The 27,625-nt window shown below is 40.9% G+C and overlaps 1 protein-coding gene across 4 annotated transcripts in view; it reads left to right on the plus strand.

The window, feature by feature from the left end:
• Positions 1-27,625, plus strand: part of PDE8B (phosphodiesterase 8B) — a 262,117-nt gene that overhangs the window by 88,634 nt on the left and 145,858 nt on the right. The gene's annotated exons all lie outside the window — the stretch shown is intronic.

Raw genomic sequence — 27,625 nt, forward strand, 5'->3', positions numbered from 1 at the left:
CGTAAGAATCCACCCACGCAACAAGTCAAATTTGACAAATTGTGAGAAATTGTTATGAGGATTATAAGTCTTTGTCTGCAAAGTGTTTCCAAGATATTTCTTAAAATGCCATAGTTGAAAAAAATTACAACTTAAATATAGTGTGAAAACATCAGTATTTTAGGATTTCAGCAGTTGGTTTACCTGAGCGTCCAAGGGCATACCACACCTAAGCCATGTAGACTGTGTGGACTGTGATGAATTTCACTTATGTATCTCGACAAGGAAAGAAAAATCTAACCATGTGAGACTGGAAAGCTTAAAAGTCATCATTATCTCGTGAACACACCAAAGGGAACTTAAAAATGATGTGAAATGGGGGAATAAATATCTATATTATTATCCTCTAAACCAAAGAGGATGGTTTATGTTGTGTTTAGACGTAATTACATGATATAATAAAGTCTGCAGCATGGGTATAGTAATGGTGTGACAAATTGCCTGAATTACTCAAGTGATTGTCTTAAGCCTCCACTTCATTTGTTTGTAGACTTCTTCTGTGGGGCTTAGTGAAATTATCTGGAAGTGGTTTCTTGCATATGAGGTTTCTTTGTGCATTAGTCCACTTAGCATTTAAAATGTGGTATTACATTGGCCTCTTTTATGTTTTGTAAATAATTGAAGCCTTTTCTGGCCCCAGGGGATTTTGCACCTACAGTTCCTTTCACTTGACTACTAACACTTCCCTACCCACTCAAGGCAGAATAATATCTTTTCATACTTCCAAGTTTCAGCTCAAAGTCTTCCTCCTCAGAAAGCATCCCAGAATCACCTTATCTAGGGCATCTTCTCCCCTCAGTTCCTGTGTATGGTACTGTCAGCTTTATTTCCTTCATGGCAGTTGTCACAGTCTGTCGTTATCATGTTGGTCTGCTTACTCCTCCTTCACTGTTTCCTCTTCTGTCATTCAGTCTCACTTTCGTTTATCCGATCAGCACCAGAAACACAGGCACTATGTGTTTGTGGTGTCTAAGTCACTGTACTGGGCTCTGGAGATGGCAAGAAGGTATTGCTCAGCAGTAGTGATCTTGGTGAAATTTTCAGGTAATTGACGCTGAGCCCCTCAGATACCAAAAAAAATGAAAAGTAAATATTGGAAATGAATGACTGATAAGGCAGTAGGATACTGGACAATAATCTTCTTTAAGCATATTATATGTACATCTCTTTCCTAAGTAGAAAGACCTCGTCTTATTATGTCATAGTTCTCATTATGAAGTGCTCTTACAGTGTCATTTTTTAATAGCATTTCAGGTTTTCCCTGAGTCCACAGGGCTGCCACTTCCTCTGCCATCATCAGACGGTCGCTCTGCTGACAGCCCCTTCCCAGCCCCTAGCTCCAGGAGTGCCAGGCACGGCTCTTCTGAATCTGAAGCCAGTAGTTGGGGCAGTTGTTCTCACCAAGACCCTGCCGTCGCAGGTTTCCCACCATGTGTGAGTGACTGAAGTCATCCAAGGAAGACTGATTGTCCAAGGGGCATTGTGGTAGGAAACAGGAGATTTTCAGAAAATTGCATTTATAAAGTTAAATAGCATGTTATTCTTTTATCTTGTTATAAGGTCATCTGTGTATTTCACTTTTATAAAGTTATCTTTGTGAGATGAGATTTATATTCATGTGGTTTTGCTCAGATGGCCTTTATCAACGTGTTTGTCGGGGGTCCCTCTTATCTATGCCTGGGACTGTCCGGCCGCGGAAACTCACGCTGCCTTGGGCTCAGGAAGTTCCTCTGGGCCTCAGTGTTGGTGCCCCCTGGGTCGTGTTTCCATCTCCCGTCAGAGTGGGTCTCCTAGCAGTGGCGGCGCTAACTTGCAGAATGCCCTGTGTGTGCTTGGTGGGGATTTTACTTCTGGATTTGTTCCTCACACATTTTCTGCTTCATGTCCAAAATTTAGGCTTATTTTCAAGACGTTGTATTTTTGGAATTCATGCCTCGTATTTATTATATGCCGTTGTTTCTTCTTATTCTCTTTCGTCCATTTTACCAGCAATGGAGAGGAGAGATACTGAGTTTTCAGGGCAGCGTCCCCACATCACAGCTCTCTCCTGCCTCTTTTACTCGTCATGGTCAGACGCTGAAGACTCCCAGTGAGCACATTTTCCGCATAGGTGAGCCTTACTCCGTTAACCACTAAGACGTTAAAATGATGATCATTTTAATCACTTTGGAAATACAGTCCACAGTTTCTCATTTCTTAAGTAAAGTACGCAGAACACATCCTTCGGCAGTCAAGGCCAACCTACCGAACCTCCATTAGGAGGTTCCATTAGGCCTCCATTCGGTAGGCCAACCTACTGTACCTCTGGTCTGAGGCCAGAGAGCTCTGGTTTGGAGGCTGAGGTCACTGGAGCTGTTCTCTTGGGCACCAGATGCCCTTACATTTCTCTGTCTCAGCCCGCCGCTCTCTGCTGTTTCCTAGGACCATCACTGGGTCATTGTGGCTTCTGATTTTGTCCTCATTGTAAATCTAATCAGCTGAGTTAGAGTCAAAGTTTACTTCCACCTCTTCCAGAGAGGAAAGTCCCCTGGGTGATCCTCTGTTCAGTGCATGGGCCATTGTCTTTGCACTTCATGCTCTGGTTAGGTTCTGGTGGGTAGGAACCTGACTTCTGGCAGAGAAGAGAGCGTGACATCATCCCAAGTTGTCATTAAACATCCCTAGCCCTAATGGATGGCCTAACTCGAGAATATCCATCTTGAGTTTTCAACTGCTGGGTTCCGCTGAGATGGAAATCCCAGGAACAAGTCTCTGAAAAATTCTACTTGAGATCATAGCAAGACTCTATGTTATTTTAAAGAGCGATAATAAATTTTTAAAATATTTTAGTGAATAGTTTTGCTTATTAACACTAGAACTGAAAGCAGTATAAACTCAATCTTCATCATTTTAATTTCTCTCTTTCCAATAAACACTAGTTTAATTTAAGTCAGTATTTCAGAAAATGCTCCAAGTGCATTCATTGTTTGGGGAGGCTTTGTGGCTCCTGTTACTCCTGACTGTGACAGTGCTTGGTTTACTACCTTAATTATTATAAACTTCTGAAACAAAGTAAATATAAACCATCTTGCAAAATTATTTTAATTGCTTTTTTAAATTATTTTTGTTCCATCTATAAGTATATTTCTATGTTACATTTTACTAACTACTGGTGATTATGTGGAGTTCTGATAAGTGTGTATATATAATAAAAATAAGAAAAGGGAATTTTGAATCAGTGCAGACATCACCAAAAACATTAACTTGTTTAATTCCATATTTCCAATTCTTTGATGATGTGATTATCAACAGGTTAATTTTTTATTACGTTTACAAAATGTGAGGTGTGACTTGAGCAACTGCTGCTATTCCCATGTCAGCTACTTTTATTTTATACTGTATTTTTCCCTCTTGGTGTTCTTTTTTTTTTTTTTTAAGATTTTATTTATTTATTTATGAGAGAACAGAGAGAGAGAGAGGCAGAGACACAGGCAGAGGGAGAAGCAGGCTCCCTGCAGGGAGCCCGACTTGGGACTTGATCCCAGGACTCCAGGATCACGCCCTGGGCCGAAGGCAGGCACTTTAACTGCTGAGCCACCCAGGTGTCCTCCTCTTAGTGTTATATCCTTTTAATCTGTCTAGAGTCTGTCATGCTGCTGCAACTCTCAGCTTCTGTGGGTGCGCCACAGGCGCTAGAAGAACACCTGTCTTTAGAGTTCCTTCATACCTTACTATGGCTCCCCACCTCACCTCCCTTTTTATTTTTTTAAGATTTTATTTATTTATTTGAGACAAAGAGAGCGAGCGAGCAAGCATTGGGGAGAGGGAGAAGCAGACTTCCCACTGAGCTGAGAGCCCATGCAGGGCTCCATCCCAGGACCCCAGGATCATGACCTGAGCCAAAGGCAGATGTTTAACCGACTGAGCCACCCATGTGCCCTTCCCATCCTTTTACAAAGTCGTCATTTATTGAGGACTTTGGGCCAGGTGCTGTGTCTCAAGTGTTTACCAGACATTGCTTTGCTTAATTATCACAAGAACCCTATGATGCAGATATTAGTATTCACAGTGTACAGATATGTCACTACTCATCGGGGTGGTGACAAAGGTGGCAGTTGAAGGCAGGTCTTACATCCAAAGCCTGCCCTTGGCTCATTACCCTGTGCATGCCTCTCTGAACCAACTTTGCACTTTCAGTAAAGTGAGAGTGACAATCCTTGTCTTACTCATGCCTCCTTAATCTAGAGGCATGAGTGAGGAAAGGGATGCAGAACATCCTACTGTATTTGAGCAATATGGGTACAACTTGTATGGCATGAGTAGTCATTTTGTTTTCACTGCACATATTTTCCTCTTTCTGCATTATGGGTAGTGGTGTCTCCCCCTGGGCCTGCTTCATCCTGCCACCCAGCAGGCACCTGGGCACTGAGTTGGTTTGCATTGAGGAAGTGCAGAGAAACTGGAGACCCCTAATTGAGCAGTAAAGTGGGAGTGAGGAAAGGCATTGCCCTTGAGAGCCATACATGTGCTCTTTCTCATCTGATAGGTGGGATCATTCCCAAGGCTGTGAGAGGGCAGGTGACTGGGTGTTAAGTAGAGCACCAAACTGCCTTCAAGCCTGTGCATCATATTGCTCTTGAGGCATGGGCCTTCATATTTCACGTGGTCATATGCAAGCCCTCTGCCAGAACAGCTGTCCAGTACATCATGCCGCAGAGGCCTCCTCCCTGCTCAGGTGCAGGCACCTGGCACATAGTTGTCAGGAGCCCTATTGATGGCAAAGGACCAGCATTGTGAGTGTGCATGTACATATTTAATTTTAAATTTATTGCAGACCAATACAGTCAGAATGAGTTACTAGAAAAATGACTTTTAAAAAAGACATACATGGTTTGTCTTCCTGATTTTTCCCCTTTTTGGTGATGCGCACTGAGCATTATACACAACTGATGAATTATTGAAAACTGCATCTGAAACTAATGATGTACTGTATCTTGGCAAATTGAACCTAAACATACATACGTAAATAAATAAATAAATACATACATACATATAAAATGCAAAAAGCTGAAATATTTTATTAGAAGACTGAATCAACAGCAATAAAATTACATTCCCCCAAAATGGCAATTGCTGGAAGTTCTAGGCACTTGTTCTCAATTTCTGTCCTTATGTCCTGGCTCTTGGGCAATAGTTCACAGACTAGGATCAGCCTGCAGAATACACTTTGAGAAGCTGGCCCACAGCGTCTTGCACTGGGGCTGATGGTACATTTGTGGGTGCAGGTCCAGCTGCAGGGTTCTGGAGTTGAACCTGCTGAGGTCGACTTACAGGAAGTTTGGGCCAGCCCTAGGCCACAGTGGCTGCTTAGGTGCCCATGCCTTGCTGTCCTCTGTGATAGCTCTGCCCTTGGGACTTGGACTGTGCCTCAGCTCTCGGTTTCCCTGTGATCTGTCCTGGTCCGAGAGCCCCACCCTGAACCCTCGCTAATATGGCTGTGGCACTGACCTCTCAATTCTTTCCCACAGGCCTCACTTCTACTGTCTGAATGCCCAGCTATTGCCACGATTTCCATCTAACATATTAGGTTTTATTGTTGCTGTAACAAATTACTGCAGATCTAGTGGCTTGAGACAACAGAACTTTATTCTCTTACAGTTCTGGAGGCCAGAAGTCCAAATGAATCCTACAGAGTAAAGTTGTCAGCTTAGCTGATTCCTCCTGGAGCCTCTTGGAAAGAATTCATCCTTGCCTCTTCCAGCTGCTGGTGGCTGCCGGCATTCTTTGGCTTGTGGTCACATTAATCTGCTTCTGTTGTCACACTGTCTTTCCCCTTCTGTCATCAAATCTCCTATGAAAACACTTCTGATTGCTCAGGGCCCACCTTGACAATGCAAAATAATCCCATGTCCTGATCCTTAATTTATCACACCTGTAAAGACCCTTTGCCCATATAAGGTAATATTCACAGATTCCAGGAATTAGGACCTGGGTCTCTTTGGAAGACATTATTCAACCTACCACCTCCAGATCTGGAGATCCGTATCATTGTTCTCTGACCCACTGTAAGTTTTGCTTCTTTTGTGTACTATCCTCCTTCCTTCTCCACACACACATATACACACATACCCACTGGACCACCTGCCAAATAGAATAATTTGTTGGGTGATCTGAGGTTATCAGAGTCTGGTGGTGCTAGTGTGGCAGCTGACATTTTAGACACTCTGCTAAGGACTTTATAGATTAGCTCATTTAATACAGCAACCCAAGAGGTACATACTGTGGCTTCCATCTTAGAGATGAGGAAACCAAACCTTACTTCAGTAAGTTCGATAATTGCCCAAGGTCCCCTGGCAAGTAGGTGGGGAGGTGAGGTGCATGCAATCCCAGGCCCTCTGAAGCCAGAGTTTTCACCCCCTACACCAGACTGTCCCCTGGTCCGAGATGGGCCCTGAGATTTGAACTACAGGCGTGTCTCCATCCCCCAAGCGCTGGCCATGTGGCAGAGCTAGTGCCCCAGCCTGGCACTATGGTGCCAGATCTCTTCTTTTCCCTGCTGGCCTTGGGGGATACACCTTCCCAAGGAGGAACAGCTGACTCTCTCAGACAGCCTGGCTCTCACCTACCCTACTGTGATGGACAGGAATAGAGCTGGAAATGAGTGAACGCTGCCTGAGTTGGAATTTGTTTGCTGATCCTATCATGATATGTCACTAAGCTTTCCTGGGCAGAAGCCAGACATTAGAGTGCATTGGAGGGCCTTCTCACACCCCCATGCTACCGGGAGACCTTTCCTTCTTTCTGATGGCGCTGGTACTTCCTGGGACCTTCTGTTTCCATTGAGGAAGCAGTGCCAGCAACACCTGCAGGGTAGTCAGGTATTTCAGCAGCTGCTGGAGTTTTGGGAAAGGCTGTCAGGCTGTGAGTCATCTTCTCTGACAGCAGTTTCTGAGTCCTGGTGGAGCAGTGTTCAGCAGACGTCGGGAAGTTGGAAGTCGAGAACTCTCTGCCTGGTGGCCTGAGGCAGGGACCAGATGTGGCAGTATGTGCCACATGGTCAGAAGATCTGAGCTGCTTCAGAAGGTTCCCTGGATAAGGTTGTTCTGAATCCCCCTTGATGGAATCATAAAATGCCAAGCAAAGCAACGTGTCATGAGAATTAGAACCTCAATCCTAGACTGACCTTGGGGAATGCTCCCCAGAGCTTCCTTCGGGGGGCGGGGAGGTGTCTCTTCCAGAGCTTTCCAAGCTGGACCTGCCATACCAGGAAGCCACAGATACACTGTACATTCTCCCAGACTGGGAGTTTATTAAATTCTGTGTATTTTAAATATGTTCTAATAATAAAAGTGTGGATATATTATTGATGAGAGTATAAGAATTTTGCAGTCTCTTCAATAAATGGTGCTGGGAAAATTGGACATCCACATGCAGAAGAATGAAACTAGACCACTCTCTTGCACCATACACAAAGATAAACTCAAAATGGATGAAAGATCTAAATGTGAGACAAGAGTCCATCAAAATCCTAGAGGAGAACACAGGCAACACCCTTTTTGAACTCGGCCACAGTAACTTCTTGCAAGATATATCCACAAAGGCAAAAGAAACAAAAGCAAAAATGAACTATTGGGACTTCATCAAGATTAGAAGCTTTTGCACAGCAAAGGATACAGTCAACAAAACTAAAAGACAACCTACAGAATGGGAGAAGATATTTGCAAATAACATATCAGATAAAGGGCTAGTTTCCAAAATCTATAAAGAGCTTATTAAACTCAACACCAAAGAAACAAACAGTCCCATCATGAAATAGGCAAAAGACATGAAGAGAAATCTCACAGAGGAAGACATAGACATGGCCAACATGCACATGAGAAAATGCTCTGCATCACTTGCCATCAGGGAAATACAAATCAAAACCACAATGAGATACCACCTCACACCAGTGAGAATGGGGAAAATTAACAAGGCAGGAAACCACAAATGTTGGAGAGGATGCGGAGAAAGGGGAACCCTCCTGCACTGTTGGTGGGAATGTGAACTGGTGCAGCCACTCTGGAAAACTGTGTGGAGGTTCCTCAAAGAGTTAAAAATAGACCTGCCCTACGACCCAGCAATTGCACTTCTGGGGATTTACCCAAAGATACAGATGCAATGAAACGCCGGGACACCTGCACCCCGATGTTTCTAGCAGCAATGGCCACAATAGCCAAACTGTGGGAGGAGCCTCGGTGTCCATCGAAAGATGAATGGATAAAGAAGATGTGGTTTATGTATACAATGGAATATTCCTCAGCCATCAGAAATGACAAATACCCACCATTTGCTTCAACGTGGATGGAACTGGAAGGTATTATGCTGAGTGAAGTAAGTCAATCGGAGAAGGACAAACATTATATGTTCTCATTCATTTGGGGAATATAAATAATAGTGAAAGGGAATATAAGGGAAGGGAGAAGAAATGTGTGGGAAATATCAGAAAGGGAGACAGAACATAAAGACTCCTAACTCTGGGAAACGAACTAGGGGTGGTAGAAGGGGAGGAGGGCGGGGGGTGGGAGTAAATGGGTGACGGGCACTGGGGGTTATTCTGTATGTTGGTAAATTGAACACCGATAAAAAATAAAAAAAAAGAATTTTGCATATCTTTTACATTATGTATGTAAGCACTGAAGTAGTTTCTTTTATTTTTTTTAGTATATTTTTAGAGTAATTTTAGATTCACAGAAAAATTGAGCTGAAAATGCAGAGATTTCCCATAAAATGCACAGCTTCCCCCTATCAGCATCCTGCACCAGAGTAGTGTCTTTGTTATCAATTGAAAACCCGCACTGACACATCATAATCACCCAAAGTTCATGGTTTACAGTGGGGTTCACTCTTGGTTTTGTACATTGTATGGGTATGACATGTATTATGACGTGTGTCCTCCATCATATCATCATACCGAATACTTGCGCCGGCTCAGAAATCATCAGTGCTCCAGCTGCTCATCCCATCTCCCCCCCAGCCCCTGGCCACACCTGGTCTTTTTACTGGTCTCACTGGTTTTACCTTTTTATAATGTCATGTAGTTGGATTCCTACAGTATGCACCCTTTGCATGGTGGTTTTTCTCACCTAGTAATATGCACTTAAGGTTCCTCCAGGCCTTTTCATGGCTTGAGAGTGCTTTTTTTTTTTTTTTTTTTTTTAAAGCACTGGGTAATAGTCCATTGTCTGGATGTACACAGTTTACTTATCCATTCACTGACTAAAGGACATCGTGCTTCCAGATTTTGGCAATTAGGAATAAAACCGCTGTAAAGATCCAGGTTCACGTTTTTATGTAGACACAAGTTTTCAGCTCCTTTGGATAAATACCAAGCAGCAAGATTGCTGGTCATATAGTCGGAGTATGTTCAGTTTGGGAAGAAACCACGAAACTGTCTTCCAAAGTGGCCATACCATTTTCATTTTCACCAGCAATAAATGAGAGTTCCTGTTCACATCCTTACCAGCATTTGGTATTGTTTGTGTTTTGGGTTTTTGGCATTCTCATTGACATGTGTATATCATTGTTCTAATTTGCAATAATGACATAAAATGTGTAGCATCTTATGACATACGTCTTTCTGAAAATTTGGAAATGTTTCAGCCTATTCCCCACCCATACTTATATCTCCTATTCTCTTTTCTCCACCTGGAATTCCACTTGCCTTTTTATATTGCCCACAAATCCCTCGGTCTCTAGGTCTCTAGGTCTCTTCTTTCTTCTTTAGATTGGATAATTTCTATTGATCTACTTTCATATTCATGGATTCTTTCCTCTGTAATCTGATATTTATCTCATTTGGGGAATCCTTTCTTTTTCTAAAGATTTTGTTCATTTATTGGAGAGAGAGGGAGGGAGGGAGGGAGGGAGGGAGAGAGAGAGAGAGAGAAAGCACGTGTGAGCAAGCGCACGGGGTGAGCGGTAGAAGGAGAGGGGAGAAGAGGAGGGAAAGACTCTCAGGCAGCCTCCACACTGAGCACAGAGCCAGGAGCTTGATGTGGGGTGTGATCCCACGACCCTGAGATCATGACCTGAGCGGAAACCAAGAGTTAGATGCTTAACGGACTGAGCCACTCAGGTGACTCAAATATTTATTTCTGATATTGTATGTTTTCTGTTCTAAAAATTCCATTTCTTCTTTTTTTATATTTTCTATATTTGGCAGAGATTTCTTTTCATTTGTTACTAGCATATATTTATTTGCTTTGTTGAGCATAATTATAATAGCTTCAAAATCATTGTCTGATAGTTCCAACATCTGGGTCATTTTTCTTATGTGCAGTGATTTGGGATGTGAATGATGTGTTGGGAAGACTTCAGATTCTGCTACAGCTCTATGAAGAGTGTTGATTTTGTTTGTGTGTTTTAGCAGGTGATTAAGTTGACTCGAACTCTTGTTGTCCAACATGGATGGCAGTTCAAATATCAGCTAAGCTTTTTAATCTTAAATTGGGCTCCTTGGAACTTGCTCTGAGCACGTGTGGTTCAAACTTCAGGCAGAGTTTAGAATTCTCCCTGTCTGGTTACCTCTTTGCTAGAATTCTCCCTTCACTGTCTAGCAGCCCTCCAGGCCCCACAGTCAATCCGCTGGTTCCTTAGGCAAGGTTGACGGTGAGGCCCCTGTTGGAGGTCCATGCTCCCATGCCAGGCTGAGACTGTGGCCTGCCTTCAAGACAAAACTGAAAAACTGGGAAACTTGGTGGATGTTGGACTCTTGCTCCAAGTTTCTAGTCCCCTTCATAAAACTGCCTGCGTTTGTTCCTTCTCCAGAGCCCTCAGGTTATTACTTTTCTCACTGTTACCGGTGAGAGGGTTGGTGGTTTTGGAGTTTACTTTTTTTTTTTTTTTGGAGTTTACTCTTACTGGAAGAGGAACCTTGTTCATTTATATTAGATATGTTAGTAATATGTTGCCATTTAATGCTGTCATTTTACTAATTTGCTTTGTTTTCCCCACCTGTCCTACATTTTGTATTTTTCTTCTCTTTGTTGCTATTGTTTTATTCTGTCTTTCCACTGTAGTAGCTTGTTAGCTTCATACTTTATTTTATTTTTTAAAAAGATTTTATTTATTCAGAGAGACAGAGAGAGGCAGAGACACAGGCAGAGGGAGAAGCAGGCTCCATGTAGGGAGCTTGACACAGGACTCGATCCCAGGACTCCAGGATCACGCCCTGGACTGAAGGCGATGCTAAACCGCTGAGCCACCTGGGCTGCCCAGCTTCACACTTTAATATTCTTTTGTAATTAGTAGGAATTACAAAAGTATTCTCATTAGTCTAATGTTGTTAAAACCTTTGCCCGTCTTCTAGACCATAGAAGGACTCTAGAATACTTATATTTCCCTACTGATTTTATGCTCTTGTTATATATTTTAATTATTTACATTTTTAAGTTCAAGAACACATTACTGTTATTTTCTACACTCAATATTCATTTAGATTTACTCACACATTTACCTTTTCCAGTGGTACTCATTTTTTTGTCCATCTGTGAGCTTATATCTTAGATTATTTGCCTGTTGAGTAAAGATCTCTCTTTAGTTTGTAAGGCAGTGCTAGACTCCTGGTGACAAATTCTCAGTTTTTGTTTGTTTGCTTTAAAGATTTTATTTATTTATTTATTATTTATTTATTTATTATTTATTTAGACACAGAGACAGAGAGAGACAGAGAGACACACAGACACAGGCAGAGGGAGAAGCAGGCTCCATGCAGGGAGCCCGATGTGGGACATGATCCCTGGTCTCCAGGATCATGCCCTGGGCTGAAGGCGGTGCTAAACCACTGAGCCACCCAGGGATCCCCAAATTCTGTGTTTTTGATTGTCTGAACAGTTTTTTTTTTAAGATTTTTAATTTATTTATATGACAGAAAGAGAGAGAGAGAGAGAAAGAGAGAGAGGGAAAAGGAGAGGGCAAGGGCGAAAGTGCACAAGTACAAGCAGGTAGCAGCCAAGGGAGAGGGAGAGAAGCAAACTCCTCACCGAGTAGGGAGCCCAGTGCAGCGCTTGATCCCAGGGCTTTGGGATCATGACCTGAGCTGAAGGCAGATGCTTAACCAACTGAGCCACCCAGGTGCCCTGCATAGTTTTATTTTATTATAATTTGTGAAGTATATCACACTACTAGGTATTGAATTCTAGGCTGGCCTGCAATTTATTTCAGCACTTTGAGGGTAGCATGTCGTGTTCTGCCTCCCATTATTTCCCTCAAGAAACCAGAAGTCAGTCTTACTGCTATTGCTCCTTTAAAGCAGTGTGTCTTTTTCCTTGGCTATTTTTAAACATTTTTCACTTCGTATTTTGCTTTCAATTATTCTCTTATGAGTAGGTGTTGTTTTCTTTGTATTTTTTTATTCTTTGAGGTCATTGTACTTCCTAAATTTGTGGCTTGATTTATTCTCTCAGTATTAGAAAATCTCAGCTATTTTCTTCAAAAATTGCTTCTTCCCGCCTCTTTAATTTTACTGGGAAGGACATTACATGTACATACATGATCCCTTTTCTCTGCGTTCCAGATTTTAAAAAAATCCTTCCTGTTTTTTTCCATCATTTTGTCTCCCTATACTTTAGTCTGGATCCTTTTTCTGACATATATTCCATCTTTTGATTCTCCTTCTTCACCATGCCTTCACCATACCCACCTATTTAGTGACTATTTTTAATTATTGTATTTTTCAGTACTGGAATTGTCACTTGATTTTTTAAAATAGTTACTAGTTCTTTGCCAAAATTTTTATCATGTCTTTAATTCTTTGAACATATCAACTGTGGTTATCTTCAATTTTGTGTAATAACTCCACTATTTGGATCTTTTATGTGTTTAATTATTTTCTCTTAAAAAATTATTTTCCCTTTTTGGTTTTTGGTCTATTTTTTCCTCCCCACTATGACCTAGTTATTTTTATTGAATGTTGGATAATGTATTTGAGTGATTTCAGAGATATTTTGAGACTTTATATGATGGCATGTTCCTCCAGGCAGAATTTACTTTTGCATCTAGTTGGCAGCTGGGGAAGGGACAGGTGAGAATAACTTAATCAGTGATTGAAATAATTCAGAGAAGGGTTTTAGCCCATATGAAGGCTGATCTATTTCAAGATCAATCCTATTCTTATACAGTAGACCATTGAGGTCCTAGCAGAAAGCCTAAGGTGTTTACAAAGGTCCTTACTCCCTAATGGTCCCTGAACTCTAGTGTTGTCCTCCTGCCTCTGTGAGATGGATGGAAGCTCTGCTCAGCTGGTCAGCTGCTATCAGCACTGTCAATAACTTCAAGGGGATATGGGGACCAAAAGCCACATTCTTGCTTCTTATCTTCCTTTTGTCTTCCAGATCTTGGTCTGACAAAGTCTTACTGCATTGCAATATCTCTAATACTTTATTTATTTATTTTTTCTAATACTTTACAGTAATCTTTTTTTTAAAGATTTTATTTATTTATTCATGAGAGACACAGCAAGAGAGAGAGAGAGAGAGAGAGAGAGAGGCAGAGACACAGGCAGAGGGAGAAGCAGGCTCCATGCAGGGAGCCCGACGTGAGACTCGATTCTAGGTCTCTAGGATCACAACATGGGCCAAAGGCAATGCTAAACCGCTGAGCCACCTGGGCTGCCCTACAGTGGATGTTTTAAAAAAATATTCTGTCCACATTTTCTAGTTTCTCTTGTAAGAGAGTTGGTCCAAGAAAATGGAGGTTCATAGAGGATACTAAAGTTGCTCCAGGTCATACAGGACCTAGAAGTAGAATCTCCATGTAATATTTTTATTTTTATTTTATTTTATTTTATTTTTATTTTTTATTTTTTTATTTTTTGAGAGAGAGAGAGAGAGAGAGAGAAAGTAGGAGGGGAAAGACAGAGGAAGAGGGAGAGAGAGAATCTTAAGCAGGCTCCACACCCAGTGCAGAACCCAGTGTGGGGCTCAATCTCACAACCCTGAGATCATGACCTGAGCTGAAATTGAGTTCGATGCTTAACTAACTGAGCCACTCATGTGCTCCACATCCCCCCTTAAATATTTTTAAATAGAAGACACAGAGTATGTAGGGGTTTTAAGTAGCCTACATTCCCAACAACCATTCTTTGTTTTTAAGTATGCTATGGGGAAGTATTAAGTAAACTTAAAACTCTCATTTTACAAAACTTATTCCTAGAGTGATGTCATGATGTCTGTTCATGATCACACAGCTAGTTCATGTATGAGTTTGAACAAAACATGGTCCTTTGATCCTCAGTCAGTTTTTCCCTCTTACACATTGTTGGCCCCAGTTCGTTTTAATTAGTACTCAGGGACCCAGGCCTTTCTTTCCCTGCTTCTTTGTCTTAATGTTGTTTTCTCTTCATTGTTCAGCTAAAAAGACATAGTCAATGTCAGTAAGTGGGCAGTTGGCTTATTTTTCTTTCTTTTTTTTTTTTTGTCACCTCCAACCATCATTTTATGTCTTGATCACTCATTCCCCCAATCCTCCAATTTTTCTTTCTTTTTTTTCCAGCTTCCCTTCTATTAAAGACAATGGAAATACCCCAAGCCCTTCCAAAGAAGCCTTTCTGCTTCCTTCCAAACCCCTGTCTCCTTGTGCTGGTAGCATCTGAATGAGTCAAAGGTCATCAGTTAACCATGGGCTTTGTCAGGAACGTGGGACTGAGGCTGCCGGGCTATGTACTTGTTATACATCAGAGCTGGCCTTGGTGCTCACACACACAAAAAAAGTTTAAGTTTAGTTTATAGGAAATTTGTCCTTGATTTACCTAACATTTATGAATGTCAGCTCTTACCTGCTTTTCCCATACCTCCATCTGTTTCTTTTCTTCTCTGGATTTTTATATTGCCATTTGTATCTGGTCTTTGGCTAATAGATGAGTCTACGCTGAAAGACATGTGTTCTAGGAGAGTGGCTTCAGACACTGCTTAACTAGTCTGTCTTTTTTTTTTTTTTAAAAGATTTTATTTATTTATTTGAAAGAGAGCACAAGTAGGGAGTGAGGAGGGGCAGAGGAGAGAGAAAAGCATCCCTCCCTAAGCAGGGAGCCCAATGTAGGGCTCTATCCTAGGACTCTGAGATCATGGCCTGAGCTGAAGGCAGATGCTTAACCGATTGAGCCACTCAGGTGTCCCTAGTCTGTCTTGTTTTATGGCTGGATAAATTATGTCAGATTTTGTAGAAAGCTTTGGAAAATAAGTTGTAGAGGAAAATGATGAAATGAGACGTTTGACATGACATTTTTTAAGGTCATGATTAGCCTTTTCATTAAAAATAATCTATAATCTCTTCCAGAATTGCTAGTAAAGGCTTTTAACCTTTGTGGTTTGCCTGCCATTTGCTCAAGTACATGGTATATATAGGGAGATTCTTCTATTAAATTATAAGCAGAATCATGAATTTAGGATTGTGAATAAAGCTGACTGCAAGTAAATCTATTCCAACATCGTCTCTTTGCAAGGCCTAAATATGTGGTATTCTATGCTGCTTTTTTTTAAGATTTTATTCATTTATTCATTCATTCATTCATGAGAGACATAGAGAGGCAGAGACATAGGCAGAGGGAGAAGCAGGCTCCCTCTGGGGAGCCTGATGCAGGACTTGATCCTGGGACCCCTCTGGGGAGCCTGATGCAGGACTTGATCCTGGGACCCCAGGGTCACAACCCAAGCCAAAGGCAGATGCTCAACCACTGAGCCACTCTGGTGCCATCTATGCTTCTGTTATTAAAGGGAAGGCACTTTGGTGATTACCAGGAAGAAACATCAGGGAAGGATGGAAGTATAACTGGTCTGCAACCCTGGAGACCTCAATGTTATCCCACTGTGACATCTTACCTGTGTATGATTTTGAACATATCCCATATCCTCTTAGGCCTTATTTGGCAATCTGTAAAATGAAAGAGTTAAAGAGGATGATCCTTTGGGAGCCTTCCAATTCCCAAATTCTTGGAAATTATCATTTACTAGGAGGTAATATGTGGAAGAATATTTTGTAATAATACAAATAAGGGGATCCCTGGGTGGTTCAGTGGTTTAGCGCCTGCTTTTGGCCCAGGGCGTGATCCTGGAGTCCTGGGATCGAGTCCCACCTCAGGCTCCCTGCACGGAACATGCTCCCTCTGCTTGTGTCTCCGCCTCTCTCTCTCTCTCTCTCTCTCTCTCTCTCTCTCATCTCTCGTAAATAAATATTTTAAAAAATAAAAAACAAAAATGTAAAGTAGTTCTTGATTTTCTGTGGTATTGGGGTGGGGGGAGAGGGTAAAGGTAGCTAATCTAGAAATTGACGTTTGTGTTTTCATGTAAGCAAGTCAGATGTTTTGGGGCTACATTTTGATGCAAGCTAAAGAAAAAGTTTATGCTTTGATGATGCAGCTTTTGAAGTTAGATTATAAATGTAAGGCACTTACTTAGTTTCTGGCTCACTGTGGGGCTCAGTAGGTATTTTCCAAAAGAATGAATGAGATATCATCATCATAATATATATCTTTTATCAAATGAGTGCTGTGCATGCACTGGAGATCCACGCATGAATAATACAGACTGGCATCTGCCTTCCCAGGGGTATGTGTTATTGCCCCTTAGTTACACATGGGAAAAAGGAATTTCAGATTTGGTGTTGTGTTAAAAATCTTTTACTGAATAGCAACATTGGCAGCTTTAGTCCTCCAGCATCCTGCATTTAGTGCCAAGGAGCAGAATAATTTTCCATTTACAAAGATTTTTTTTTTGTTTTTTGTTTTTGCATTTTAATGATGTGTTAAATTGAACACCCACTCACCAAATATCTGTGAGTCCTAGTTGTAGCAGATGGCAATGGGTGTTGGGTGCTGGGATACACCTGCCACAGCTGATCATTTACTGGTTCTCTGTCTGTGGTTGGATGGAGTTTCATCTGTCTCCTAGGATCCTCTTACCCTGGACAGTTTGTGGTTATGGTGGCAAAATTATTACATGATAAATATCATGGGATGTATAAATAGAGGAAAAGGGATGGGAATTGAGAGTCTCAAAGATATTTAAAGGTTCTAGCCATTTATATTACTATAGTCTGGGAAGGCATTTGGTGTGTGTTATGTGATGCAGAGTCACTGGGACAGTTTTCCTCTCCCTCCAGCAAAGAAAACACTTCTTTCCCCAGACCTTCAACAGCATCAGGGATTGCCATTGTAAAGTCTTTGGAATTTGATGAGCTAAATTAGAATCTAGTTTTGATTTACATTTTTGGATTGCCAGCGAGGCTGACCATTGTTGCATAATCTTTACAGCCTGTTTGAGTGTTTGTTTTGTGAATTGCCTGTCCTTTAACTCTGATAAAAGTATGGCACTTTCTTTTCTTTCTTTATACATTACTAATATTTTTTTCTCAGTTTCTTTTGTATTTTTATTTTGCTTTTTAAATATTCATTTTATTAGTAAAAATCTAACAATCATTTCCTTCAGTGTTTATGTCTTTGATGTTATTCTTAGCAAGGGCCTGGAAGGCCCTTGAATGATGTATTCATCTATACTTTTTCTTCAGTGTTCTTATGGGGTGGTTTTTTTTCTCCATTTAAAATTTTAACCTGTCTGGACATACTTGTTATATGTGTCATGAAGTATGGAGCTAACAAAAATTTTCTCCATATGTTAATCAGTTATCCTATCATTCATGATTGAATAATTTACACTGTGCACACACATGTGTATATGAATATATTTATATATTTCATTCCTAGGCTTTCTGTTATCTTCCATTCATCTCTGTTGTAGAACCATGATGTTTTGTAGTTTTATCTTTGAAGTCTATTGCTCCATCTGTCAGAGCAAAATAATCAGAACTTTTTCTTTATAATTTTGTTAGTTACTAGTAGTGATTCTTCTACAGGGATCTGAGAAACATTTCACAAGTTAGAAACTGTTGTGCTAGGATATTTATAGTAATTGATGTATTGATTAATTTAGGAGAGACTTGATGTCTTTTTAATGCTGGCTTCCCATCCAGGAAGGCAGTATAGCATTCCATTTATGTCAGTCTTCTTTGATGCCCCTCAGGTAGTCTGGAGTATAGTATTGTATGCCATGTGAAGGCAAAAGTTCTGAAGTAAGAGAGTCTAAGTTCCAATCCAAATTAAGCCTTTTATTTAGCTTATATAACAGTGAGCAGTTTTTTCCCCAGGACTGGAATATGGTGGATGCTCAGTAAATAAATGTATGTTGATAAGGGAAACAAAAGCAAAAATGAACTACTGGGACGTCATCAAGATAAAAAGCTTCTGGACAGTGAAGGAAACAATCAACAAAACTAAAAGGCAGCCTATGGAGTGGGAGAAGATAATTGCAAATGTCATACGTGACAAAGGGTTAGTATCAAAAATCTATAAAGCACTTATCAAACTCAACATCCCAAAAACAAACAGTCCAGTTAAGAAATGGGCAGAAGACACAAATAGACACTTTTCCAAAGAAGATATCCAGATGGCCAACAGACATATGAAAAGATGTTCAACATCATTCATCATCAGGGATATACAAATCAAAACCATGATGAGATACCACCTCACAACTGTCTGAATTGCTAAAATTAACAACACAAGACACAATAGGTGCTGGCAAGGATGTGGAGAAAGGGGAACTCTCTTTTACTGTTGATGGAAATGCAAACTGGTGCAGCCACACTGGAAAACAGTATGGAGGTTCCTCAAAAAGTTAAAAATAGAGCTATCCTATGACCCAGCAATTGCATTACTGGGTATTTACGCAAAGGATACAAAAATACAGATTCAAAGGGGCACATGCATCTCAATGTTTATAGCAGGATTATCAGCAATAGCCAAACTATGGAAAGAGCCCAGATGTCCATCTACTGATGAGTGGGTAAAGAAAAAGTGGTTATATATATATATATATATATATATATATATATATACATACACACACACACACACACACACACACACACACATATATATACACAATGAAATATTACCCACCAAAAAGACTGAGATCTTGCCATTTGTAGTGACATGGATGGAGCTAAAATGTATTGCTAAATGAAATAAGTCAGTCAGAGAAAGACAAATACCACATGATTTCACTCGTATGTGGAATTTAAGAAACAAAACAGATGATCATATGGGAATGGGGAAAAAGAGAGGAAAACAAATCATGAAACTCTTAATGATAAAGAACAAACTGAGGGTTACTGGAGGGGAGGAGAGTGGGGGGATGGGCTGGCTGGATGGATGATGGGTTTTAAGGAGAGCACCTGTGATGAGCTCTGGGTGTTGTATGTAAGTGATGAACCACTGAATTCTACTCCTGAAACCAATGTTGCACTATATGTTAAATAAAGTTTAACTAAAAATTGAAAAAAAATGTTTGCTGAAGAAATGTTTGAATGAAAGACTTCATTCTTAAATTTCTTTGTTTTTGCTCTTGTAAATAATCATTCTTGCCAGTAATTGGCATTGTCAGTTTTTTTGGATTTTAGCTATCCTAACAGGTGTGCATTGGTATCCTCACTGTTTTTATTTTCAATTCTGAAGTGACAAATGATGCTGAACATCTTTGCATCTGTGTATCTTCTTTGTTAGGGTGTCTGTCCAGATATTTTGCCCATTTTTCAATTGGATTGTTTGTTTTCTTATTGTTGAGTTTTAAGGGTTCTTTGTATATTTTGGACACAAGTCTTTTATTAGATAAATGTTTGAAAATACTTTCTCACTATCTGTGGCTTAACTTTTCAGTCTTTTCACAGACTCTTTAAAGCAGAAGATTTTAGTTTTAATAAAGTGCAACTTAGTTTTTTCTCTCTTGGATCCTGCTTTTACAGTCTCCTTTTTCTTATCTTTTTAATTCTCCTCATGAAGGAAGACAGAGAGCAATAGTATTAGTGAACCATGTTAACTCACAAGGAGCATCTTTTACAAAGCAGAGTATCCCAGTCTGTGTGTAAACTGCACAATATGAGCGGTCGGGACCAAAGCACCGGTAGTAACCAGGAGAAACGGCTGGAAGCTGGAAGAAACGGCTGGAAGCTGGAAGGGCTTCTGGTTCTGAGGGCTAGCGGCCCAGGCCTTGCCCGTGAGCACTCGTCACAAGAAAGGGAGGGTAGTCTTACTAGGAGTTGGGGGCTTGGAGAGTTGGTTTGAGAAGAATAGCCGGAAGTGGAGGGTGCTTCCTGGGCTCCGAATGACAGACAGTGAAGGCGTCTAGGAACAACACACTTATAAAACAGAGACGAGCTTCGTGCCCCTGGACGCCGCCGAGTAAGCATCGTTCAAGTCTCCCCTCCCACTGCCGTCATGGCTAAGTCCGAGTCTCCCAAAGGACCTGAGCAGCTGCAGAAGCCCTTCATCGGAGGTTTGAGCTTTGAAACAACCGATGGAAGTCTGAGGAGCCATTCTGAGCAATGTGGTAGTGAGAGATCCAGACACCAAGCGCCCCAGAGGCTCTGGGTTCGCCACGTAGGCCACCGTGGAGGAGGCAGACGCAGCCATGAGTGCAGGGCCACACAAGGTGGATGGAAGAGTGGTGGAACCAAAGAGGGCTTTCTCAAGAGAAGATTCTCAAAGACCTGGTGCCCACTTAGCTGTGCAAAAGATTTTTGTTGGTGGCATTAGAGAAGACACTGAAGAACATCATCTAAGAGATTATTTTGAACACTATGGGAAGATTGAAGTGATTGAGATCATGACTGACCGAGGCAGTGGCAAAAAGAGAGGTTTTGCTTTTGTGACATTTGATGACCATGACTCTGTAGACAAGATTGTCATTCAAAAATACCACACTGTGAATGGCCACAGCTGTGTGGTAAGGAAAGCCCTATCGAAGCAAGAGATGGCTAGTGCTTCATCCAGCCAGAGAGGCCAAAGTGGTTCTGGAAACTTTGGTGGTGGTCGTGGAGGGAACTTCAGTGGTCGAGGTGGCTTCAGTGGCAGTCGAGGTGGTGGTGGACAGGGTGGCGGTGGGGATGGTTGATAACAGATTTGGTAATGGTGGAAGCGACTTTGGAGGTGGCGGAAGCTGTAACGATTTTGGCAATTACAACAATCAATCCTCAAATTTTGGATCCACGAAGGGAGGAGATTTTGGAGGCAGAAGCTCTGGCCCCTATGGTGGTAGAGGCCAATACTTTGCCAAACCATGAAACCAAGGTGGCTGTGGCGGTTCCAGCAGCAGCAGCAGCCATGGCGGTGGCGGAAGGTTTTAATTACTGCCAGGAAACAAAGCTTAGCAGGAGAGGAGAGCCACAGAAGGGACAGGGAAGCTACAGGTTACAACAGATTTGTGAACTCAGCTGAGCAGGTGGTGGCAGGGCCTGGCTACTACAAAGAAGACACGTCTTAGACAATATTCGTGTGTATGGGCAAAAAACTCGAGCACTGTATTTGTGACTAATTGTATAAAACAAGTTATTTTAGTTTCTGTTCTGTGGAGAGTATAAAGCATTCCAGCAAAGGGTTTTGATGTAGATTTTTTTTTTATGCATCCATGCTGTTTGCTAAATGTAATAGTCTGATCATGACACTGAATAAATGCGTCTTTTTTAAAATGTGCTGTGTAAAGTTAGTCTACTCTGAAGCCATCTTGGTAAACTACCCCAACAGTGTGAAGTTAGGATTCCTTCCGGGTGATGCCAGGTTCCATTCGAAATTTTTTGCAACCTGCCTGGGCACAGAAGCCATTGTCTCCACAAACCTTGGTGTGGTTGAACTGACAGTTAATGTGTTGTGACCCGGAGTTCACCGTTAAAAGGGTCACCCAAGCGAAGTCCTGGAGTTTATTTGGTTATTATGGTTGTTGGCACATCCTATGCAACATATCTAAATTGAATTATGGTATCAGATAAAATTATAGATGGGATTAAAGCTTGTGTATCATCCATTATCATGTGTAATCAATAAATGATTTAATATTCTCAAAAAATATATAAAACAGAGACAAAACTGCAACCTAATATTTCAAAATTAGGTAAAAGAAATTACAGAAGCAGTTGAAAGCTATGAAAGAACAGCAGGAATCCAAGTTAGAAAAACACAGATTAAATGATAAACAACAGAGATATGAAAAAGAGAGTTAATAACTCAGAAGTGAGGGGGATCCCTGGGTGGCTCAGTGGTTTAGCGCCTGCCTTTGGCCCAGGGCGCGATCCTGGAGTCCCGGGGGTCAGGTCCCGTGTCGGACTCCTGGCATGGAGCCTGCTTCTCCCTCCTCCCGTGTCTCTGCCTCTCTCTCTCTCTCTGTGTCTATCATAAATAAATAAATCTTAAAAAAAAAATTACTCAGAAGTGTAGACCTAAAAACAAAAGAAATTTTAAGAGGATCCCTGGGTGGCTCAGCGGTTTAGCGCCACCTTCGGCCCAGGGTGTGATCCTGGAGACCAGGGACCAAGTCCCACATCGGGCTCCCTGCATGGAGCCTGCTTCTCCCTCTGCCTGTGTCTCTGCCTCGCTCTCTCTCTCATGAATAAATAAAATATTAAGAAAAAAAACCAAAAGAAACTTTAAGAAATGAAAATCCAATGGAAGCACTTAAGAATAAATAAACAATATAGAAAGCACTGTAGGGGAAGAAGTTGGAAAAAAGAAGAAAAAACAAATGAAAGGGAAATAGAAGATTTTACAGAAAATAGAGATGTGGAATATAGGCAGAGGATATCCATACATATAGAAGTCTATGAAAAAATGAAACTGAAGGTTAAGTCAATGAAATAGAACATATATTAAAAATAAAGAAAACCTTCCTGGAAAAAGAATGGAATCTGCCTATAGAAAGAGAATATAACATATTGGGAACATTGACCCAGAATGGACAACACCAATATAAATTTTAGTATTACAATTTCCCATAAAGGAAAAAAAATGTTTTTGGGCAACCAGGCAAAAAGACCAAGTCATTTTCAAAGGAAAGAAAATCAGATTGGCATCCATAGCAATGCTTAACACCCGAGATAATAGAGGAATATGTTAAAGATAATCTAGAAAGAAAGAGTGAAGCAATTATTCTATATTCAGCCAAACTTACCTTCAAATATAAAACCCACAGAGTTTCAACCTGCCAGGACTCAGAGAATGAGTTTCCCATGAACCCTTCTTGAGAAATCTTCCAACAACCTGTATAACCGGAGAAGCTTTGATTTAAGGACTGGTGGTTGGCATTGAGACCGTGGGTGGTATTAGCTTTTGTTCAGACCTCTGGTTTTCCTGGAATTCTGTAAGTGTTCTTTACCTGAAGACAGCTGTGGAAATTACCTCTGTTATCCCTTGGTTGGAACACCTTTTCTCGTCTGCTCAGATGTTGGTCTTGACTGAGTTGTTTGAATTGTGATGGTTTAATATCCCTTCTTTTGGGAAGCCACGTACAATTATGTGTGTAGCTTTTGTGTGGCCTGTTCTCCATTCAAAGCATATCTATTATCCGATCTTTTTCCAACATCAACAGGAGGAGTCATTTGTTTCTAGTGGGATTCTTCCTGTGTTAAGCACAGAAACGCTCATTCAGCCTTGTTTCAGCCATTTTATTACATAAGCAATAAAAGGCAATTTATTGGCTTGCATAACTGAGAAGTTCAGAGGTAAAAATGGCTTTGGCCAAGACTTAATCTGGTAGTTTGGTGGTGCTACAAAAGATCTGATTTCTTTCCATTTTTCCACTGTCTGTTCCAGTGGTGTCATGTCCATTCTTCACTTGGTATTAAGACGTTATGAGCAACAACTTGGTTATTTTTCTTTTGATTACTAGTGAGAATGAAGAGAGAGAGGGTTTTTGACCAGCCTAAGTCACTTGACTACCCCTAACCAATCACTGTAGCCAGGGTAATTAATGTCATATTTATATAACTTATTGTCATATTTATATAAATGCACATGTTTTGTTTAGAACTATGTAGATCCCCAAACAGGACTCGGGAAGGCCTGAGATGGATGCTGGGAAGCTATCAACAAAGGGATTTTTTAAGATGAATGTTGGATTTTTAAAATTTTTATTTATTTATTCATGAGAGACACAGAGAGAAAGAGAGAGAGAGAGAGACAGGCAGAGGGAGAAGCAAGCTCCATGAGCCCGACGTAGGACTCAATCCCGGGTCTCCAGGATCAGGCCCTGGGCTGAAGGTGGCGCAAAACCGCTGAGCCACCCGGGCTGCCCTGAATGTTGGATTTTATCAAAATGCCATCTTGGCATTTCTTGAGATGTTTCATGTATTGGTTTTTCTTTTACTGATTATGGTGAGTTATATAAGTAGATACCCTAATCTTGAATTATGGGAAGGAAACCTACTTAGCTATGTCCTGTGGAAGTAACTGAGGTCCTGGGGGAATCAGCTGGTTTCCTTTTTTCCTTTTTCCAGCTCTGATTCAGACTTCTCTGCCTCTCCTCAGAGAAAGGCATCTCATGGCATCTTCACCTCAGCATTTCCACCACTTAAGTCATTATAAACATAAACCTACTTGACCTCCTGTATTCTTGACAGCCCCACCCAGTCACTCAGACCCAAATCCATGAACTTCCATTTCTTTCTCTTCCTTGCCCACATAAGTGTCAGTTGATTTTATGACTATATCCGCCTCTTATTCATCCCTCATCTGTATCTCCTACCACTGCTTCTAGTGCAGGTGCTCATCTCTTATCTACACCAATGATTCTCCAGTCTTAGCAGCATCTCATCAACTAAAGGGTCAATCAGTATACACATTGCTGGGTCCATTCCCAGAGCTTCTGATTCAGCAAGTCTACAGTGGGCCTGAGATTTACGATTTCTAGTAAGTCCCAGATGATGCTGATGGTTCCAGGACTACATTTTGAGAACCACTGGGCTAGATCATCACAGAAGCTTCTTTCTGATCTCTGCCTTTCCAGTCCTGATCTCCTTAGTCTCTGTACATTTCAGCCAGAGGGATTCAGCTAAATATTAATCCAACATTACTAAACCTTTGCCACCTTTCTCACCACATCAAGACCATGACCCATGACATGGCTCCTTTTTCCCCTCTCCAACTTTGGTGTCCCGCATCCACAGACTCACTACTTTTCCTTTTCATGCCTCATGGTATTCCCATGGGCCTGAGATGCCCCTTCCAGTAGTCTTCACCTGACTAGTTTCCACTTCATCATTGTGGTCTGTTGTGATTTTCATAGAAGTTTGCCTGAATTCCCAGATGAAACTAAATGCATCCTACCTGGGTTCTCATAACACCCTGCAGATACTCTGGCTCAATACTTACCACTATTTTTTAATTGATTGCAGACCACTTTGTTCTCTGATGATGGTATTTTAATGCCTTGAGTGCCAAAAGGCGAGAGCCAGAGGCTCATCAGGATGAGCACATGGGCAGAGCTTTAGAACAAGCATAAAACGGAGCTTCTCACCTCCATTCCTCTGTCATACTGGAGTGTTATTCAGCTTTTTTTCTGGTTGTGAGCAGATCCAAGCTAGGTTGTGAGTTTGAACTGCTTTTTTAAAGAAACGTATTTTGACTAAATCAAAAGTGGTCTTTGGGCATTTATTCTTTCTGTGTGTGCTTTGGGATTTTTTTTTCTTTTTTTCTCTACCAGTGGACACATTTATTCCATAACCCTTTCTACATTTCTGGGTTTCTGAGAGAAAGGAGAGTTCTGCTATGGGGCCTTCCTCTGCTCAGCCACACCTGTAAAGAGATTGCTTTTACCCCTATGGTGTTCCCTTGTCCTTGTCTCTGAATCTTAAATATTTTTGGAAAAGAAGAAATAAGATTGTGGGTGTTGTTCCATTGACTTTTGATATAAGCCCCAGTAGAACCAGAGGGCCAGGGCACAGTGGGAACTTGACTGCTACTGTGTGAAATCTTAGAGGAGGGATCACAGAGCCCTGGGGATACAATCTCAGGGACAGCTGTCTTGCATGTTAGCTTTCTAATAATACTGAGGTTTTAATTGTGTAGTGTTTAACTGAAGTCCTACATTTTTAGGATGTGAATTGTGGTTTTTATGAATAACTGTTCAGAAACAATTGTTTATGCCAAATAAGCCAAACTCTTTAAAAAAATGGGCATTTGCATTTTACACGTGACTTTTCGTGAATATAATTTAATTATTTAATTTTAAAATTGTTCTATTTTACCCTTTTTAATGGTATGACTTTTCAAAACATAAAAAGGCATATTGTACTAAATCGACGCAGAGAATGTTCCATTTTCTCATCCTTTCTTCACTTAATAAAATATTTAATACTTTATACTTCAGCATCATTAATCTATGAGCAAGTTTGTCATTTCTCAAATGGACTTCTGGCTAACAACTTTCCTGGTTGGGTTAAGGTAGTGGAGGTGAGAAGGAAGAGGGGATGAAAAGAGGCAAAACTTTAATCTTCAACATTAAACAGCAACTTTATTTTCCCAAATATCTGTTCTAATAGATCACATTGATAAAATAAGACAAAAAAAGTGTAAATATAGAGAGGGAGTTTGGAACACAAAAGTGCAGTTTTTATAATTTTCAAAGCCTTTAATTTTAAAAAAGCCCACTAGTAACATGACTTTGCAAATGTTTAATTAAGAGTATTGACTCCCGGGATCCCTGGGTGGCGCAGCGGTTTGGCGCCTGCCTTTGGCCCAGGGCGCGATCCTGGAGACCCGGGATCGAATCCCACGTCGGGCTCCCGGTGCATGGAGCCTGCTTCTCCCTCTGCCTGTGTCTCTGCCTCTCTGTCTCTCATTCTATGTGACTATCATAAATAAATAAAAAATTAAAAAAAAAAAAAAAAAAAAAAATTAAAAAAAAAAAAAAAGAGTATTGACTCCCTAATATATAAGTTTCAAGTACTAAGTATTTATATACCATTCGCATAAAGTAAATATTTCAAAACCACCTAACTCTCCAAATGAATTACTTAATTTTAAATGGGATTTGTTTTTAATTGGGAATCAGAGCTTAACACTGATTCATTAATCCTGATGTCCATGTGATCCCTGGACTCAGGGATTGATAATTGCCTTTTATACGAGTGTGAGTGGCCATGACACACGAGAGTCAAGAAAGCACACATGGTTGAATTTTTGGTGCAATACTAGGTGTGGTGAAAAATACAGTTGTTTTAGGGTCCCTGGGGCCCTAGTGTGAGATTGTCCTGGAGCTGAGCAGGGGAGACATTTTGCTATTGGTTCTCCAAGGCAACTCTAGCTTATCAATGACAAAATTGAGGACAGAGGCTGTATGGATAATTGAAATCCACAGGAAACCTCAAACTCATTTTTTTAGCAGATGGTTTCTGTTCCCTTGCCCATCCAATCTATCAGAACTGCTGACCATGTAGCACTATTGACTGATTTGAATGTCACCCCCTTTAACTTTCTCTTGCCTTCATTTAATGTTCATGAGAAGGCCTGTAGCAGGCTGAAAGAGCATCAGAAATGCCTGGGTTTTTCCACAATCTGGATAACTGCCTCCTGAATAATTAGAAATCCACTGTGCTTTGTTCATCCTGTTACACAATGTAATTGTAAATGCTTGAAGCCATCCAGGCAGTTTTATTATCAGTAATATCCCTAATAAAAGGAAGGAAGGTAGTTGAGGGATATCACGTTTTGCGGTTGCCTCTAAATTCCTCTGCTTTCCAGCTCAGACTCTGGGTT

This window comes from Nyctereutes procyonoides, unplaced genomic scaffold, assembly GCF_905146905.1.
Source record: "Nyctereutes procyonoides isolate TBG_1078 unplaced genomic scaffold, NYPRO_anot_genome, whole genome shotgun sequence".
NCBI classification, from domain to species: Eukaryota; Metazoa; Chordata; class Mammalia; order Carnivora; family Canidae; genus Nyctereutes; species Nyctereutes procyonoides.